General features: G+C 38.1%; 1 long non-coding RNA gene across 3 annotated transcripts in view; it reads right to left on the reverse strand.

Moving 5' to 3' along the window:
* LOC115305600 overlaps positions 1 to 18,281 on the reverse strand; it is a 159,787-nt gene extending 141,506 nt beyond the window's left edge. For all 3 annotated transcript variants that reach the window (XR_003914877.1, XR_003914876.1, XR_003914875.1), the window contains exons 1-2: positions 18,242 to 18,281; positions 15,876 to 16,019 (exon numbers count right to left, since the gene is read on the reverse strand). This is a non-coding gene — a long non-coding RNA (uncharacterized LOC115305600). The remainder of the gene's footprint in view (positions 1 to 15,875; positions 16,020 to 18,241) is intronic.
* Between the last annotated feature and the right edge of the window lie 776 nt (positions 18,282 to 19,057).

Below are 19,057 nucleotides of genomic sequence, written 5' to 3' on the forward strand. Positions count from 1 at the left end.
TCCATTTTTCCCCTGGGCCCAAGAGCTGTTTAACCCAAGATATTTTATTTTCCAAGTGGGACTTTTGTTTCCTTGTTATGCTATTGCCTTCTAGTTTTATTGTTTTGCTTCTAGAGAAAGTTGTCTGTATTGTTGTTGTTGTTTCTTTTTGGAATTTATTAAGTTTTCCTGTTTACCTAGGAAAATAGAGGGTATATTTTGTTTTCAGAATCACAAAATTGATTAATTAACTTTACCATATTATGTTATTTAAGTCCATTACATCCTTATTTGTTTCTTTATATGTTTAATCTGTCATGGACTCGGGGGATGAACTGAAGTATCCTGCCGTTAATGTGCTTCTGTCTATTTCTCTGGGTAGACCTTAACTTTTGCTTTAAGGACTATGCTTCTAGTGATGCTATGTTATTTGTACATAGATATCCCTAACTCTTATCTCTGTGAATTGCACCCTTTTGCTTATGAAGTTCCCTTCCTTGTCTTTTATAATGCTTTTTTTCTCTCAGTTTTAAGTTTCTCTTTCTTTACATTGTAGAATTCCTTTTATTTGTATCCAGTCTGACTCTTCCTCTTTACTGGATGAATTTAACTCATTTATAATTATTATAGTTATTTATAGTTATTGATATGAAAGATATGTTTAGTCATAGTAATGCCATGACTGTTCAGTTATTATATTGTGATATCATTCATGCTTTTAAGGTTAAAAAATTATTTCCTGTGTGGTGTTTTGCTTAGTTATATATGTAATTCTTCTGCTAATTATGACTTGGTATTTTTTCTAATGTCTAATCTTCTTTTTTTAGACAGGATTATAAATGCTGAATTCAAAGCAAAAATTAAATTAGTAATCATTATTCCTCCTCCCTTTCTTCTTCACTTCCCAATTTTAGTTAATTATATTTCATAATGTTTATCTTTGTTTAGTATATATAATGCCCATATTTGTTTTTTTAGTTTTAATCCTATTTATTAGCAATCCTACTTATCAGCAATCCTTAATCCTTAATGCTATCTACCTTATGCTTTCTAGTCATCCATTGTTTCAAATAAGGAAGAATCTTCAAATAAGTCAATGGAAACATTATCCATAGGATCTTGTGTTTTCAGAACTGTTTGCCTTTATACTTAAGCAACAGTTTGACTGGATATATAATTCCTGGGTCAAATCTCTTTCCTTGGGGATTTTGTCTTGTAGGAATGAATATTGTGGAGAAATCTGAAGTCATATTGATCTGTTTTCCTCATTATAAGTGATTTATTTTCTTTCACTTTCAAAGAATGCTAATTTTTTAAATCTAATAATTTTATGAGGACATATACTGGTATTGACCATGTGGGACTATTTTTGTATTTGTAATAGTATTTGCCCTTTTATATTTTAAGACTGAAGTCTCAAGTCTCTTTATTTCTGTGATTTTTTTTTCTTGATATATTTTTAATTTTTTCCCTTTGGTTTTAAGATCTATGGATTTATGGTTTTTCATCAGTTCTAGAAAAAATTCACAGCCATTATCTCTTTATATATTGCTTCTCCTCCTTTCTCACTATTCTTTCTATGTAGAACTCTAAGTGTTAGATCTTATCATCCTATCATCTATATCTTTTAACTGTTCCATTATTGTTCACATTTGTCATTTCCTTGTTTCTCTTTACTACAATCTGGATAAGATCGTCAGATATATCTTCTGGTTCTTAAATTCTCACTTGCATTATCTTATCTAGTTATAATCTCTTCACAGTTTATTATTTGTTTGGTTATTTGTTTTTGCTGCCAGCAATTATATTCTTTTATTCCTGGTTTCTTTTGAATTGTTCCCAAAATGTTTCTGTTCATTCCTGGATGTTTCTAATTGAATGGTCACTTTTTAAATTACATGCTTTATTTAAACAGTTTGCACAGCTGCTTTTTTTTCCCTAACATTTATTTTATTTTTGAGAGAGCACGGGCACACAAGAGCAGGGGAAGGGCAGAGAAAGAGGGGTACAACGGATTTGAAGCAGGCTCGATGCTGACAGTAGAGAGCCCAATGGAGAGCTCAAACTCGTGACTGTGAGATCATAAGCTGAGCTGAAGTCAGATGCCATCCAGGTGCCCCTCAAAAAGCTGTTTTATTTATACATATATGTTTTATTTATACATATGTTATATGTATATAATTATAATTCCAATACTTCAAATCTTTGGGGAATCTAAATCTATTGTCTGTTTCTGCTGACTCTTACTCATGGTTATTGCCTTCTTGTGTGTTTGGTAATCCTGTTTCTGGGTTCACTGCTTAATCATGATCTGTGGGAGTCCTCTGAACCAAACTTGGAGAGCTCTCCTCCCAAACAATGTTTGTTTCTATTTCTGTCAATAGCCAAGACCCCTTCAGTCCTCGATGAGTTTTGGCTTAAGAGTGTCACAGCTTCAGCTTGTCCACATAGCTGCCATTCCAAGGGTTGGTATGCACAACCCTTGTGTTGCTGTAGCAATACTTCCTCAGGCTGACACTGCACTTCCTGGCTTCCTGCCCATCCAGGCAGCTTCCTGTTACTCTGGCTATCTGCCATTTTCCAACCAACAAGAATTTTGCTTATGACCCAATATTGTGTGTGTGAGTTTGATTGACCTTGAATATTCTCCAGCAAATGGAGATAGGCCATTACAAGGATATTTACAATGCAGCCTCTCTTCTCCCCAGGTGTCACAGACAAAGACTGTTTTCTCCAGGTGCAACTTGTCTATGGGATACATATGTTGCTGCACTTTCTCTGAGTCTTCAAACTATGTGGCAACCAACCTGTGATGTCCATTCCTATCTTTGAATGAAAGATTTAGGCTCTATACAAGACATTTAAGCCATGTCCTTAACTTTTAAGCAATATATTTTGCTACTTAACCCTAACCCTGACCCCAATCCAATCTGAAACCCTAAATCTAACACGATCTTATTTTGTAATTTAAGGATTCGCCCCATAGTTTTTCATATTCTGCTCTTTACTTTCAAGTGATTTACCCTCCAAAAGGAAAAATGCTAACTTTATACTATTTTCAAATAGTCTTCAAATAATAAGCCATGCTACATTCTTTGTGATTATACCATTTTTGAAAATATCACATGAACTGTAAGAACCGTGTTTGGCAATTTGTCTCCACTAATATTCAGTTATCAGGTGCAGTTCATCTCAATTTAAGATATTTTTGCAACATTTTAATTTTTGTGTGGTTACTACTGTGTGGTCTTATATCTCCAATGTTTAAAGAAATGTTATCAAGTATTCAGGAAGCACTAAAGCAAAACTGTAATGATAAAAATGGTAATGTAAATATTAAAGTCCAGAATGGCATAAATATAAAAAATGAACACTACCTTCATTTTTACAAGGAGGCCAATGTGGTAATTTCACAGAAATAAGTAAAAAATATATGAATAGAAGTATGGAAGTGAATATCTGAAAATCAGGAATGTAGTCGACTTTTTGACACTGTGCTATCTTCTAAGAAACTTTGTCAGGTTTTGGCATGAAGTTAATGATGCCTTCAATTCAATTTCTAACATAACACTGTGACCTCCAATAAACCAATTAAATTTTTCATTACTACAACAAAGCAATAGAGTACAGAATTAAATAATTATTTTTGCTAAAATCAGAAAGAGACCAAAACTACCAATATTTCATTCAGAGTTGTGTTCCTTATATACTAAACCAGGTGGTTCTCACTGTTGTCAAAAGCTTTGTAAAAACCAGCTGGAAAGTTCTTGAAAATATGCTCAGAGAAAGCAAAACAAGCTCCTAGCAAAATTCCATGTCAACTTATTTGGCATCATTTAATGTCAATGGAATTTAATGTGAAAGAGGAATTACTGTTGTGTGTTCATGCTAATAAATATTCTATGCAGAGTTGCATGAAGCCACTAATGTTTAGAAAATGAGTCAGTTCTTGGCATATACGTGGTATAAGAAAAAGTACTCAAGGACTTGTTGTTCTGCTCATTACTAAAATTCTGAGCTTCAGGAGAACCTTTTTTTTACTTAGATAATCACTATTTTGTGAGCTGTAACTCAGACTGGAAATGATATGATAGATTTAGTTCTGATACCAGCTAGATACAGATAAGAAGGAATACGTGCACTGCTTTATAAATAATAATTGGTGGTCAATAATATGCCTCTTGATATTTTTTGAAAGAAACCATAAAAATAAGAAAGCAAACAAACTGAATGGTGGCCCCTGAGTGTTCAACTCCCCAGTGTGTTGGGTAAAGCCAGTCAGGCTTTTGCCTGTTTCCTCCACAAAATATTCCTTATCAAACTTGCCACCCATCCTCACTTTGCCAATTCTAATGATTAGTTCTCCATCTAAATCATAACTGATCTCTGATTAGTACTTGACTATTCCTTTTTCTTTGAAACACTTTCCTCTCTAAGATTTCCTGAAGCCACATTCTTCTGTCCCCGTCCTTTCTCACTGGCTGCTCCTTCTCAATCTCCTTTTGAGGATGCACCCTTTCCTGTGTCTGGCTTTTAATTACTAACACTCTATCCTGAGTCCCTGGGGCTCTTCACTGTCTCCCTATGTAATGTGTTACTACTGTCAAAGCTCTTTGGTAATATCAGATTTCTTTCTGCTTTTAACAATCTATCTGGTGGCTTATATGAGTATTTTATTGTGGTTTTAGCATATTTTCCTGATATATTAATGAGACTGAATATTTTTTACATGTTTATTGGCCATCTGTATTTCCTCTTTGAGGGAACGGTTGACTCAGGTATTTTGCTGATTTTCCAATTGCATTTTTGGGCTTTTATCATATTTATCCTGTGGGAGTATTTTTTATACTCTAGATACTAGTCTTCTCCAGTTATTTGTGTTGCAGGTATTTTCCCCAAACTTATGGCTCTAAATCGATCTGTTTAAAATGCCTATTAGCAATGAGAAAGAATGAAATATGGCCATTTGTAGCAACATGGATGGAATGCGAGGATGTCATGTTAAGTGAAATAAGTCAAGCAGAGAAGGACAGATACCATATGTTTGCACTCATAAGTGGAACAGGAGAAACAGAGGACCGTGGGGGAGGGGAAGGGGGAAAAATAGTTGGAGAAAGGGAGGGAGGCAAACCATGAGAGACTCTTGAATATTGAGAACAAACTGAGGGTTTATGGGAGTGGGGGAGAAGGGAAGGAGGGTGATGGGCATGGAGGAAGGCACTTGTGGGGATGAGCACTGGGTGTTATATGGAAACCAACTTGACAATAAACTATAAAAGAAAAAAAAAGAAATGCCAAAACAAAAAAAACCCCAAAATAAATAAATAAACAGAAATAAAATTTCATTTAACACCTGTAAAAGATTAATTAATTAATTAATTAATTAATTTTTAAAATGCCTATTCAGTCTTGTCATGTCCTTGTTTCAAGATTTCCAGTGGCTCCCAACTGCAGTTAGCCGTAAAATCTAAACTCTCGCGATCTTCAAGGGCCTAAATGATCTAGTCCCTGCCTACTTCTGTGTCCTTATCTCCTTTTTCCCCCAAACTCCAGCAACAGTGGCCTTTTTTTTGTTCCTCACTTATGTTTAAGAGATAGACTTGAGCTCCCTCCCTTGCACAGCTTTGGACAAGTGCCAGTTCTTAGCAAATGCTCATTTGCACCTCTGCAGAGTGTTAGAAAAGGCCCAGCTGCAGAATGCAAAGCACTGGCTCTGATAAAAATGCTTTCTTTTTGTATAGAATTGTTGAATCAGTGCATTTTACACCTGAAACTAATATAACATTGTATGTCAATTATATTTCAATCATTTTAAAGTGATATTTTAAAAATGCTTTCTTGTAATTGTGTTAAGACTGTTACAGGTTGATGTTGAAAAGACCACCAACGCCAAATAGAAGCGAGGCATGCTTTTATTTGCAGTGAGGCCAAACCTGATCTCCCTGGTGTTAAGCAGCAGAGAATGACCCAGAACAAAGGGGGCAGTGAGATTATATGGACAGAATATGTCATTATTTAGTTAACCAATTACATTCACAGCATTCTTTATAGCCAATTACATTGTAATACATAGACATTAGTTTTGGCAGGAACCTATCATTTTAAAGTTCTTTGTCCCTTTAGAATTACCATAGTTATTCTAGTTAGGTTAACTAGAATAGTTAGACATGTAAGAGACTACAAGAGACAGTGACTAGGTGACTTTCACCTGTGGACTTTGCTTCAGCCAGGTCTTAGGAGAGGGGTGGGATTACTTAACAGAATCTTGAAAAACAAGTTAAACTTTAGGTTACAATGTTTGTTATCGAGTTACATTCTTAGGGTCTTTCCAGATTGCCCAATCTTTAATTATTCACCAGAATGGGAGTTTAAACCGAACTTATATACAGTAAGCTCTCTAATATCTTATAACTTGACCTATTACATGTTATAAGTTGACCTATTATAGTCCATAAGTTGACATATAACAAAGACCAAAAAAAAAAAAGACCAAAAAAACAAAAAGTAATCCCCAAACACCCAAGCAGCAAAAATGATCTCAGCCACAAAAGAGAAAGACCAAAACTAAGCTGGTTAACATCTGTCATTAAAGCTTGTATCCAACAGAAAATCATCATCTTAATTACTAGACCAGATGTTACATGTAAGGAAAATGTAAGCTCCCTATATAAGCCACCAAAGAAGCCCTTTAGATGAGACAAGATCCCACCTACTAGTGGCTGCAGGTCTGTGGGAGGCCATACACGCTGAGTGGGTTGAAGCCTAGGAACAGCACATTCCTGGGGAAAACACCAACAAGGAATGTCACACCTGAAAACACAGGGTATTTCTCTACCTTTTATTAAAAATTCTGAGGCAGCTCTTCCTGCCCATGGGTCCTGTCCCCATACTTTAATAAAATCATCTTTTTGCACCCAAAAAAATAATAATAATAGTACTAATAAAATAAAAGTTCTGAAATGCAGGGAGCCATTTCTGAAGGAAGGCGGGTTTGCAAGGCCTCCCAGGGTCAGATGGCAACCCGTCGTCTACCATTCCGCCATTTCTGTTTGTCTCAGCCATTTCTGCTTGAGCACCGACCCCCATGACACACTGCCAACTGGCATCGAGTGACTTGCCTTCTTATGCTAAAAATATGCTAAATTTTACCTTGTGAAGGAGATTATAGAAATTTCTTCTTTTGTGTTTATGGGAGCAAATATTACATTTCCTGAGAAACCTGTTTATCTTCCCCCTCAAGAAAGAAAACAGGCTATTGAGGGGCGCTTGGGTGGCTCAGTCGCTTAAGCGTCTGGCTTTGGCTCAGGTTATGATCTCACCGTTAGTGGGTTCGAGCCCCGCATCGGGCTCTGTGCTGACCGCTAGCTCAGAGCCTGGAGCCTACTTCAGATTCTGTATCTCTCGCTCTCTCTGACCCCTCCCCTGCTCACCCTGTCTCTGTCTCTCAAAAATAAATAAAAACCATAAAAAAAGTTTAAAAAAAAACAGGCTATTGAACCCTGCTCACAAAAGACTAAACTTTGCTTTTACTATGCTAAAAACATTGCCGTGTATTTGAATACGGAAGGCACCTTCCTTTCCCCATATGATAAGCATCTAAATAACTTACAATCAATCACTATTGATAAGGACTATGCATGAGTCTTTTACCAATCTATGTTCTGGGAAATTTTTACATACCAATGAATCTGTCAATAAGGAATCATTGTCTTAGGATTGCCAATCCTGGTTTGTATCCCATACATTTTTTCAATAAAAAAGGCTGACTCTCCAGTCAGTGCAGAGATACCAGCTGACAATGCAGCAATGCCTGCCTGCTGATCAGCTGGAGCTAGACCCGGGCACTAAAATTGAGTTTCATACCCTTTGTTAATGGATAAACTATAACTGAGGTTTGCTATGAGAATTCTCCACTGAATCTGACCCAGAGAATCAAACAATTTTTGTGATTCATACCAAGTTTGTCTAGGCTCAAGGCATTGCATTAATGTTCTTTTAGAAAATAACATCTTTGAGGTATCATTCATATGCCATATAATTCACCCACTGAAGGCATATAATTTAATAAATTTTAGTATATTCACAGAATAGTGCAGAAATCATCACAATCAGTTTGAGAACATTTTTCATCACCCCAAAAAGAAACCCTGTACTCATAAGCAGTGCATTTGCTCTTTACATCTGGAGTGCTGGCCCCCAGATTTCCTAAGACTAACAACTACTACTTCACAAGACTCAAATAAGCATTACCATCTCTAGGGAGGTCACATTACCCCTTTCTAATTATTCCCTGCCTCTTTGGATGACAGTATTTGTTGCTTATGGTCATTCTCTCTCTCCTCCTCACCCCTTTAACAGAATCAGCATTTTGTTCAGGTATCTAGTACCTACATGTTACTAGGGTGGTCAGGCCTCTGTCCAACCCCAAGGGATAAATCATGACTGATCTCGTTCCCCTTGGCAAGGATGGTTTAATAAAGATACAGCTGGAGCAGTCTTCTAGGCAAAGATTTCTGTGCCCTTAAAAGAAAGATGTGAGAAAAAAACAGATTTTCCCTGCCTACACCTTAGTGCGAGGAGGTATTGCTTAGACCTGTAGAACCATCTTACAAGCGTGAGAAGAACCCTAAGAGTCACAGAGATGCTAAGCAGGAGCCATGATGTCATCAAGCCACTGAGTAACCAACTGTGGAACCATCCTACTCTGAGTTTTCCTATGAGATAAAACCCTCAACGTTTGTACCATTCTGTATTGGGTTTTCAGCCAAATATATCTTACCTAACAACCTGTTACATTGTCCTCTTTTATCTTCTTCTTAGCATTTAAAATTCTTTGTAATATCTTTCTTGTTTATTGTTTGTCTCCATCAATTAGAACATAAGCTCTTTACCTTCAGGATCTTCTCTTGTTTGCTATAGTACCTAAAGCACCTCAAATCGTACCTAGTATCTAGTTGATAGCCAATAATATTAGTTGAAAATGAATGAATGAACAATGCCTTGATTTCTCTCTTTCCCTCACTTCCAATTCTTCAGCAAGTCTATTGGTTCAACCTTCAAAATATGTCCAAATTGGACTATTCTGGCCATGCCTGAGGTTATCATCAGTGAGTGCCCAGGTTGGAAGGGTCTTGCCCTCCTGTTTACCTGGTAATCTCCTTACTCCTCTTCCTGTTTTCATTGATTCCAGGTTTACTGAGGTGCTGAACTGCCCTCATGAACCCACAGTCTAATGGAAGAGGTAGAGAGGGATCCTGCACAGGTCATAACTACATAAGAGATAGGGGATGCAGGGGTGCTGGGTGGCTCAGCTGGTTAAGCATCCAATTCTTGATTTCCACTCAGGTCATGGTCTTGCTGCTCGTAAGTTCAAGCTCTGTGCTAACAGTGCAGAGCTTGCTTGGGATTCTCTCTCCCTCTCTCTCTCTCTCTCTCTCTGGCCTTCCCCTACTCGAACATGCTCTCTCTGTCTCTCTCTCAAAATAAATAAACTGAGAAAAAAAAGAAATAGGGGATGCAGAGGGGGGTATGGTGGTCTGGGCAGGTAGAGACCTGCAGTCCCCACTCTCATTGCACAGAAGACTGGCAAAAAACAAGGAGCCACTCCTCTGTGCTCCGGATAGGGGTGACGGTGAGGTTTAGTATCGGGGTTGGGAGCATTCCTTTGTGTATATAAGGAAATTCCAGCACCCCTTGCATATATTCTTCCCCTTGTCAAATGACATTAAAAACCAAAATAATCCTTCAGTCTAAAGTACACTTGTCATACCTCTCCTCTCGCATATTTAGGTGGGAAGTATCAGCTAGCCCCATTTGAGAAATCAAGAAATTGAGACTCAGGGTTGCTTACATGGCTCAGTTGGTTAGGTGTCCAACTCTTGATCTCAGGTCAAGACATGATCTCTGGGTACGTAAGATCAGTTAGTGAGATTGATTCATAAGATTGAGCCTGTATCAAGCTCTGCACTGACAGTGGAGCCTGCTTGGGATTCTCTGTCTCCTTCTCTCTTCCCTTCCCCCACTCATGCACTCATGCTTTTATAAAATCATCTTTTTGCCCCAAAGATGTCTTCAAGAATTCTTTCTTGGCCATTGGCTCCAGACCCCATGCACTTCTCATCACCCCAAAACTTCGTCATTATTACAAATCACAACGTTACACTCACCATGGTAAAAATAAGGGTTCCAACTCTGAGGTTAGAGCCCACACTCTTAGCCACATGCAGGCTTCATGGCTCTGAGATCTAGCAGCCTCAGATTCCAAGTGCTCTCATCACCACCATGACCCCAACCCAGAACTGAAATCTTCAGAGTCCTAGGCATCAGGGCCCTATTGATGCACTGCTGCTTACTACCACCACAGTTCTCTTTCCCTTGGGGCACCTTCCACCTGGTCCTTCAGTCCTTCAAACCTTACCAAGCACATTTTTTGCTTCAGAGCCTTTCTCTTCCCTCTGTCCCCAGATCTCTTCATGGTTAGCTCCTTTTATCCTTCAAGTCTGTTAAACTAATTAAACAAGTAGGCCATTAGACCTAGCTGGCTCTATGCCATGGTGGCCTACGTATGCAAGCCAAAATCTAAGTCCATAAATGCCTCAAGGTTCCAAAATCAAAACACTAAAGATAACCAATCACAAAAAGCCAACTAGACTTTAATATATAGCCAATCAAATAATTTCCTTTCTTTGCTTCTGCACTTTCTCTATACAAGTCTTTCTTCTGAATTGTTGGCTCAGCACTCATAACTAGTTTTGGTTTGGCACTGCCCAATTCCAATCCATCCTCACTCAAATAAACTTAAAAAATTTTAATACCCTTGTTCATCTTTTAACGAATCTCAGTAAAATGTTATAGCCTTAAAGATCCTTCCTTGACCACCAGGGCAAAAGTAATCCCTCTCTTCTGTCTCTCCCCCTCCTTCTCCATCTCTCCCTAGTACTCCTCTGCCCCCCATCCTATCTTTACAGTTCTTTATAGCCCTTATCTCTATATATTACTTGCCTGTTTTTGGTCTCTCACACTAATATATAAACGCCAAGAGGACTTATTTGTTTACTGATATATTCTGCCTGGCACATAATAAGTATTAAATATTTATTTGAATAAATGTAATTAATGGTTTTTTAAAGTCTACCTGACAGAAATAACAGGCATTAGATACCATTGGGAATGACTAATAAATGTGAGTTAGGAATTGTATAGCTTTATAAAAATAACAAATGAAACTAACTAGGAAAAGACAGCACTTAAGCTGCCGTTGCATTGGCTCTCAGCATAGTGATTAAAGACCACAATTGCCATCCCTCTCACTGTTACAAAACTATAACAATTATTACTTTGTCTCAGACTAAACTAAGCTATTACTTACTAATTTCAAAATGTTGGTGATAATTAATTATTTTATCTAAAAATCAGTGGCTTATAAGTCCATTATTTTCCACTCTATCCTTCTCTACTTTGGGCTTTAAGAGGCTGACTTTTGTAGACTGCACCTCTAACTTCTGGGTGGGTTGAAACTATGCACAGAAGCACCAGGAGATCTAAAGGGGGATGAAGAATGGGATTAGAGCATTTACTCTTCCAGGATCCCTGCCAGCTGTGTTGCCATGGGCTGACTATGTCCCTTTACTGACCCGAAAGCCATAGCTGCTTCTAGAAGGCCTCACCTATGGCCACTCTCTCTGGTTTTGGTAACTGTTCCCTCCCTAGCTTTCAGGATTAGGAGAGGTAAGGGCTTCCTTCTATTGCTAGTCTAAGGGTACTGAAGCACCCTTATCTCTACTTTCCTTAAATTCTGCCCGCTTCTTTATTAATATCTCCTTGCCTATCCTGTTGGAACTTCTGCAGCTGTTTCCTGCAAGGATCTTGAGTCACACATTTTATGCCTCAAACTCCTGAGAATTTGAAAGACATGGGTCTATAGCCTATACATAAATTAAATCAAGGGTTCAGTCAATGGACATTTTTAACAATGCACAAGAAGTCATGAGCATGGGTGCTGTTGTCTCCAATTTAGAGTAAGATGCGGTATGAGATACAAAAAGAAATTAAATAAAAAGAGCACCTGCTATTTTCAAACTGGCACCAATTAAGGACAGTCCTACCTAGAAATAATCTGCATGTGGTACAATAATAAAGTAGTCACTCATCTGGCTTCTCTGTATTCTGTTTGTTTTCAGCTCCCTTTAGAGTTATAGCCTAAAGATCTGAGAAATAGAAACAGAAAATGTACTGGGCAAGGAATTAGCAAAGACATTCTAGTCCCACCCTTGCTCAGAAATTTTCAGGAATCAGTCAACTTTTCTGAAACATAGTTACCTAAACTGCAAAGTTAAGATGTTGGAATGAATTATAGCTAAGATATCCTTTAGTTTTGAATCTCTGATAACTATATTTTATAATTATGAAGAACTATCAAGAGCTTTTGTTTTAAAGATGTAGGGACACAATATAGCATTGTTTAAGAACCCAGCTCTGCAGTCTAATTGTTTGGCTTCAAATCCCAGCTCTACCACTGACTAGCCACAAGGACTCAGGTATGTTTCTTAATCTCTCTGGGCCTAAGTTTCCTCATCTGGAAAATTGGTATGGTAACAGTAAAAGTACCTGCCAATGAGGATTTCCTTGAGGGTGAAAAGAGAACTTGTAAAATACTCACTGTGTGCAAGACACTATTCTAGCCACTCAATAAGTGTTCACAATTATCCCTGATACTGTTAACGGAAAAATTTCCATAATTTGCTGATCTAGTAGGCTTTTATTCAGCAATTCATAAGTGGGGCAACATTCAGTTTAGCAGATAGAAAGGAGCGCTAAAGAGCTGTACAAGGCAAGAAATATTTACAGACCAAAGTGAGAAGGAACAAGGAAGTTATACTGGGCATTTGCTGATTGGTTAAAGCAGGATTACTTCCCTTATATGGAGCAAAGGAGAGTCTTGGAGCCAGGTCAGATAACTTGTGCTGGACAGGCAAGCACTGATTGGATGGCCGAGGCCCACTTTTTCTGAGAGAGCCAAGCATAGAAACTTAGTTAAATTTCAATTTGCTGATGTGGGCTTAGCATAAGTGGTTACCCTTGCACTCACAAGTCTGGCCACTAACAATACCCAACTGAAATGATTTGGAGTTAATAACAGATGATGAAGTATAGATTTCAATTTGCTGATGTGGGCTTAGCATAAGTGGTTACCCTTGCACTCACAAGTCTGGCCACTAACAATACCCAACTGAAATGATTTGGAGTTAATAACAGATGATGAAGTATAGATTATACTGAGCTGATAATTAACTTTAGAAAAGCAATTGCTATTTTGAATCTAAATATGGGCAAATAGGGTGCCCATGTGGCTCAGCTGGTTGAGCATCTGACTTCAGCTCAGGTTATGATCTCACCATTTGTGAGTTTGAGCCCTGCATCAGGCTCTGTGCTGACAGCTCAGAACCTGAAGCTCACTTTGGATTCTGTGTCTCCCTCTCTTTCTGCCCCTCACTTGCTCACATTCTGTGTCTCTCTCTCTCTCTCGATGATGGATAAACATTACAAAATTTTTAATTAAAAAAAATATATAGGCAGATTGGTTTAAGAGTGAAGAAAGTAACTCAGAACCTATTCTTATATTTTGATATAACATGTAAAGATGACTTGGACAATTTATTGCTATCTACTTGTATGCACATACATTCTTCTAAATGACCCAAGATTTACTACATACATGCACGAATATGCACACACACAAACACACACATATACAGTTGACCCTTAAACAATGTGGGGGTTATAGGCCTCCACCCCCTATGCATTCGAAAATATAACTTTTGACTCCCCCAAAACTTAATTACTAATAGTCTGCTGTTGACCAGAAGGATGCCTTCCCAAACCATAAACTCAATTATCTTAATATTTTGTGTGTTATATGTATTATATACTGTATTCTTAAAATAAGCTAGAGAGAAGAAAATATTAAGAAAAGTTAAGAAGAGAAAATACATTTGCAGTACTGGAGAAAATCCATGTATAAGTAGACCTGCATGGTTCAAATCCATGTTGTTCAAGGGTCCAACTGTGTGTGTACATATATACACATACATATACAGCATAAGGTATACTTAATTGTTTTATTTGTATACATTATTTTTTTTTACACACACACAAACATGCTAGGAATAAATAGCATAATTTAAGGAAAGTAATGTTGCTTATGATTCTCATATAACCTTTCCAGAGAAACAAACTATAAGGTTTCTTTATATGGCAGCTAGGGTAGGAAGCAGAAGAGGTTCTGAGCTAGAGGACACTACAGTGCCGTGGGCACAGTAAGCAAAGAGGGCAGAAAAGGACATCTTGCCCTCAGTCCACAAATCACTTACCGTGCACCAGAAAAGACTTTTATTCCTAACAACCTTGCATTCCAAGATAAACCATGAATAACAGGAACCTCCTAAAAGCATTGACTAACAGGAAATCCTGAAAGCTCTGCCTCTTGAGATAAGCCACAAAAATAAGAACATCCTGTTTTCCTTATGAAAAGACAGGAACATCTTGTTCTTATCCAATCTGAACTGTCAACTGCCATATCTGAACTATAAATATCTGCCGTATCATCAGAGCTATAAATTCCTCCTATTCTATGAGATGAGCCACTACTTCTGAAAGGCTGGTTCACTTGAACAGCTAATAAAAATGGTTTCCTAAAAGGCAAAATAGGTAAAGGGGATGAAGAGGTGGAAACCTGCAGTTATAAAAAATAATAATAATAATTACAAGTCACAGGGATGAAAAGTACTGCATAGAAAATATAGTAAAAAATATTATAATAACTTTGATGGTGACAGATTTATCATGATGATCATTTCATAATGTATATAACTGTCAGTGCACAATGTTGTACACCTGAAACTAATATATGTAAACTGTACTTTAATTTTTTAAAAGTTTCCCTGTGTTCACATTTGTTTCTGAATTTTACTTTGACAACAGGTTACTGAATAGACAGTAGATGGAACTGATTTTCTCGGGAAGTCCTGGATACACCAAGGCCAGCTTCATGGGTGAACCAACGGTGCAGTCATACAATGCCCTGCCTTGGTTTAATGCTCTGCTATCACCATCTTGAAATTCCTTATAACTTTTTAAAAAGAAGTTTTGCAAGTTATATTGATGATCTTGAACGCATCATAAACCTGTCTCCTGGAGTGCCTGGTGGCTCAGCTGGTTAAGCATCCAACTCCTACTCAAGTCATGATCTCATGGTCTGTGAGTTCTAGCCCCGCATTGGGCTCTCCACTCTCAACAAAGAGCCTGCTTCAGATCCTCTGATTCCCCCTCCCCCACTCTCCATCTCTCAAAAATAAACATTTAAATAAATAAAATAAAATAAACCTCTCTCCTAAGTACCCAAATAAAGTAGGAAGAGCATTGTCTTTGGGGTCTGACAGAGCTATTTACTTAGGTAAGCCTCACCTTCATCTATGAAATAGCATGGTACCTCAGACGTGGTTGATGACTACATGAGATCATGTAAGTATTCACCACATTTGACACCTAAAAGGTCCAAAAATAAATGTGCTGAATTATCCTATTTTACCTTCTTTGAAAAAGAGCTATACTCTTATTCAGTCTCCTTTTCTTTTTAGCATGAGTCTTAATAGAAGCAGCAATTCATTTGAACAAGTATGTATTATAAGTGAGAGTTGGGCTACTTGTGTGTTCATTTCCTCTCTTCCCCTTCATTCCTGCCAGTACAGTCAGACTACATCCTCCACCACCACCTCAAGGACCCTCAAGACTGTCTGTGGCTAAACAACTTTCAAGTGTTATTTCACTTGACATTTGCTCAGGATGTGACCATTTTGGTCATGTTTATCTTCTGTAGCACCCTGGTTTTTTTCTCCTACCTTTTTAGCTGTTTCTTCTGAGTGTCAATTGCCAGTCAACTGCTATTCTCAGCTGCCTCTCCATGGACTTGTTCTGACTCTACATACATCTGATGGGTGAGCTCATCAATACCCATACCTTCATTTACATGCTGCAGGTGACTCCTGTTAGGGATATGTAATTGTTAGGATATTTTGGCAGCAAGAAACAGAAAATTCAACTCCACTGATTTTATCAACAAAGGGAATTAACTGATTTGTGTGACACAAAATGAAGCCACTCCTGCGCAGGTTGCCACATCAGCAAACCAAAACTTAGATAACTTTCATGCTTCTGTAAATGTTCTGCTTCACCAAAGTGCAGTATATCCAGTCAGCCAATCTCCAACAAAGAATCTGTAATGATTTACTTGTTCTCAGATACCATACAGCTTAAGCCAAATATTCTTTCTTTATTTCGTGATTAACCCACTAGCCTTATAAGGAAATCTCTGACTCCCTAGCCAATCATTTCCTGTGTCCTTGTTGCTGCTTCAAACACTCATTCTTGCCCAAAACTCATTCTTGCCCAGACATCCCATAGGAAGAGTGCTCCACTGTTTGTGGGGCACTGATCTCCCAATCGATGGATGTTTTCCCTTGAATAAAGAACACCAGACTCAATGATAAGTTATTTATTTTTGTCATTTCACAATACAGAGGAGGGGTGGTGTTCAGCCATGGTTCAGTCAGGACCCTGGCTATTCTCCCTTGATTCTCTTAATCTTTTTTTTATATAACTTCATTTAACATGACAATGCTGAGAATGTTGATTCATGAAGCATTGCATAAATTTGAGAAAACTTCTTTCCCAAAAATCTGTAGCAAAACTTTTCCTGCTTCTTATTGATCCCAAATGGGTCACATGTCCCTGAGTCTATTTTTGAATCCACCTCTGTGGCTGAGGGAATATGGTGATTTCTTGATTGGTTAAGGCCTGCTAATCCTTGAATCAATCACTGTAGTGTTGGGAGCCATCCTGAACTCACAGGTTGAGTGAAAATTCCGGGTGAGGGTATGGCAAGTTTGCAAGGTCTCATGCTGCCAGGCAGCAATCAATATCTACTCTCTTGTAACTATCTTTATTTTTTGTTTTTATTTATTTTTGAGAGAGAGAGAGAGAGAGAGAGAGAGAGAGAGAGAGAGAGTAGGGGAGGGTCAGAAAGAGAGGCAGACACAGAATCTGAAGACAGGCTCCAGGCTCTGAGCTAGCTGTCAGCACAGAGCCTGTTGTGGGGCTTAAATCCACAAACTGCGAGATCATGACCTATGCCGAAGTCAGACGCTTAACCAACTAAGCCACCCAGGCACCCCTGTGACTATTATTTCTACTTGAGCACCAGACCTTGCAGTGCCTTGCTGATTAAAATCAAGAGCAAGCTGTCCTCTCCGCCGTGGGCAGTGATTGCACCTGGTCAGGGACAACCCAGTAATTCAAGAAGACTAGCATATAAAGTTGTCACTGGTCCACCCCTACATTCCATTCTGCCCTGAAAAACTTTATAATTAACTAGTAAACTTAATACCTCCTAGGCTAGGGTAAAATGTTGCAAAAGTCAGCCCTGCAACTTATGCAAAGTATACATCATCTGTCCTGTGTCTGTGAAGGTAGACAGTGTGTCTCCTGGGGATCCTGTTTTTCTGGGTTCTTTCTCTTAGAGCCATGAATAGTCTAAAAACCCTTACTTATAAAAAACTGACTTACTAAACAATGCTTTTTGCCTCATGGTTAAAGGTCACTTTCTTAGGGCTATACCAGAAATATTGCATCTTTAGGTGTTATGCATACTATGAAAAAAACGTATACTTAAAAAATACCTGCCCTTCCCATATAATAAGCATGAGTGCCTGTAGCTAAGTTGTTTACAACAATCATTACTACTAAGATTAGAATTGTAACTTCTGCAGAATCCATGTTCTGGAAAATTGTGTTGATCAAAAAAAAATTATCTATGAGAAATCATTTACTAAACACACACTGCTCTTTCTGCTCCTTGTACCTTTCACTATAAATAAAGCTAGAGAATCAGACTGAGCAGAGATGCCTGCCTGGTGATCAGAAAGAACCCTGTAGCTCTCTCATCCCTTTCACCAACACCATCCATCCTTCAGGAACCCCTGGACCAATTGGAGCTGGACTCCGGCACTGCAGTAATCACTGATAAACCTAATCTAGACCCACTTCTGAAGATGGGGTCAGTTCTCCAAACCACATGGCTGCTATTAAAAAAAAGAGAAAGAGAGAGAAAAGGGAGGAATGAAATAAGCTGTCAAGGCAATCACAATGTACAGCAGATCTTATTCAGTGGAGACTCAAAATAAATTATTGATACAGTTATGCTAAATACCTGAGAAGCTGGTTTGTAGATACTGCAGGTCCTAAAAGCTGCAGGAAATCATAATCAAAATAGTTCTAAGAATTGTGATATCATGAGGACTTACACATCTTTGACCTTTAAAATAATTGGCTAGAAGCAACTAGAACTTTGTCATCCTATCTCATGATATAATTATTTTCTTAAAAGAGAAACCAAAGAAACAAAAAACAGCTGTGGTGACTTCCTTTGACCACTGAGAACAATTCAGGCACCCAAGGCTGAGCATCTCATAATAATGGGGAAGTGACTTTTATTTTCCCCAGGCTTGAAGAACCAAGTTATCTCCGGGAAGACCTAGATGGACAGCTGTGCAGCACTCAACGGATAGAAAGGACCATGAAGTCCTACCTTTATTTGCTCTGTCAAGCTCTCCTATGGTCTTCCAAGGTCTAACTGGCTCCCAAAACAGCAGAGAATTCTTCCAAAAAATTAATAAGTATTACTAATATGTAAATGCATGTATCATCATTGCTATTCAATCTCATCTTTATTTTATTATTTCAAAATTTTTTTCAACATTTATGTATTTTTGAAAGAAAGAGAGAGCATGAGTGGGGGAGGGACAAAGAGAAAGGGAGACACAGAATCTGAAGTGAGCTCCAGGCTCTGAGGTGTCAGCGCAGAGCCCGACAATAGGGCCTAAACCCACAGAACCATGAGATCATGACCTGAGCCAAAGTCAGATGTTTAACTGACTGAACCACCTAGGCACCCCTCAATCTTATCTTTAAAAGCAAACCAGCACAATTTGCAGATCTAAAGCTCCATGCCTTTTTTCATAGATAC

The sequence above is a fragment of the Suricata suricatta genome, chromosome 10 (genome assembly GCF_006229205.1).
Source record: "Suricata suricatta isolate VVHF042 chromosome 10, meerkat_22Aug2017_6uvM2_HiC, whole genome shotgun sequence".
Classification (NCBI taxonomy): Eukaryota; Metazoa; Chordata; class Mammalia; order Carnivora; family Herpestidae; genus Suricata; species Suricata suricatta.